This window comes from Mandrillus leucophaeus, unplaced genomic scaffold (assembly GCF_000951045.1).
Source record: "Mandrillus leucophaeus isolate KB7577 unplaced genomic scaffold, Mleu.le_1.0 Scaffold36, whole genome shotgun sequence".
NCBI lineage: Eukaryota > Metazoa > Chordata > Mammalia > Primates > Cercopithecidae > Mandrillus > Mandrillus leucophaeus.
The window spans coordinates 3,927,339-3,929,540 of NW_012103809.1; positions in this window are offsets into that span (position 1 = coordinate 3,927,339).

The following is a 2,202-nucleotide window of genomic DNA, read 5'->3' on the forward strand; positions in this document are numbered from 1 at the left end:
ACTTGAACCCTGGAGGTGGAGGTTGCAGTGGGCTGAGATTGCGCCACTGCACTCCAGCCTGGGTGACAGAGCGAGACTCTGTCTCAAAAAAAAAATATATATATATACATATATACACACACACATAAATATAAATAATGCATTTTAACTATATATATATAATATTCTTGACAAAAAGAATGCTATTGTTTACTCTAATAAAACAAACACACTTCTTCTCTTCCAAAAAAGATGTGAGACAGCTTAGACTTTTACAGTACTGTGAAGGGAACTATTAAAATTTATACCATATTCTAGTTGTGAAATGTTCAGAAGAGGAGAAACTTTAGAATCAGAAGGTAGATTAGCAGCTCTCAGGGACCCAGGGAGGTGGGACAGGGACGTAATGGTTGGATGGTTTCTTTTGGGATAATACAAATATTGTGGAATTAGATGGAGATGATGGTTGCACAACCTTGTGTGAATATACTGAAAACCACTGAACTGTACATTTCAAATGGGAGAATTGTATGGTATATGAATTAAGTTTCAATAAAGTTGTTACAGAAAATTTACATCATAACAATGGCTTGCGTGTGTAACAAGTTCCTACTTTCAAAGTACCTTCCTTTTATTATATAACTTTAATATCATTATAACCTTATAAAGTACACAGGGCAAGTTTATTTAATCTCCCTTAACAGTTGGTAGAACTGGGACCCAAAGAGACTCAGTGATTTTGCCAACATCACACATCTAATTAGAAGTAGAGGCAGATTTCAAATAAAAATATTTTAGTTCCTATCCAGTGAACCTCTGTTGCTCGATGTCCCATTACTGGGTTTTACTCAATATCCAGCTACTCAATTTCATATATTTCATATGATGTTATTAAATAATAACAACTCTTATTTATTAAGTGCCTGTTATGTGCCAAGTAGCTTCAAACACTGTTTTTGTTTGTTTTGCTTTTTAGAGAGCAGATCTTGCTATGTTGCCTAGGCTGGAGTACAGTGGCTATTCACAGACTGGATCACAATGCACTGCAGCCTTGAACTCCTGGGCTCCAGCAATCCTCCCACCTCAGCCTCCCCAGTAGCTGGTACTACAGGTGCATGTCATCGTGCCCTGGTATTACAAGTCATTATACAAACCTCATATAGTTTTGCTAGCTGCATTTTACTTCTTTTGGAAGGTAGCTTATTGGTCCAAGGTTGTCCCATAGGGGACATTTAGCAATGTCTGGAGACATTTTTGGTTGTCACAGCTGGAGGGGGAAGATGCTACTGGCATCTAGTGTGTAGACACCAGGTATGCTGCTAAACATCCAACAATGAACAGGACAGCCCCCACCACAGACAATTATTTGGTCTAAAATATTGATAGTGCTGAGGGTGAGCAACCCTGCTTTAAATGGTGGTGACATAGTATGTGTGAAAACCCTCTACAAATCCATACTGCTATTGTTACCATTTTACAAGTAGATTTTTCTAGTACAACAGCTGTTCCTGGCAATGTTAGCCAGCTCTAGGCCCTCAGCTCATGTTTGTTGGGTAGACCCATGTGTGTCAAAGATGCTTAGGAAACATTATGCTAAGTGGAATTAGCCAGTCACAAAAAGAAAACTACTACATGATTTCACGAATGTGGGGTATTTAAAGTAATCAAACTCATGAAAACAGAAAGCAGAATGTGGTTGCCAGGAGCTGGGGGGAGAGGAAATGGAGAGTTGTTCTTTGATGGGTCTGAAGTTTCAATTATGCAAAGGTGAGAAAGTTCGAGACATCTGTCATACAACAATATGCAATACAGTTAACACTACTCTATTGCAACTCAAAGGTGGTTCAGATGGTAAATTTTATGGTAGGTGTTATTTACACAGGTTTTAAAACTGTTCAGGCCAGGCACGGTGGCTCATGCCTGTAATCCCAGCACATTGGGAGGCCGAGGCAGGTGGATCACTTGAGGTCAGGAGTTTGAGACCAGCCTGGCCAACACAATGAAACCCCATCTCTACTAAAACTACAAAAAATTAGCTGGGCGTGGTGGCACATGTCTGTAATCCCAGCTACTCAGGAAGCTGAGGCAGGAGAATTGCTTCAACCCAGGAGGCAGTGGTTGCAGTGAGCAGATAATTGCACCACTGCACTCCAGCCTGGGCAACAGAGCTAGAGTTCATAAAATAAATAAATAAATAAATAAATAAATAAATAAATAAATAAA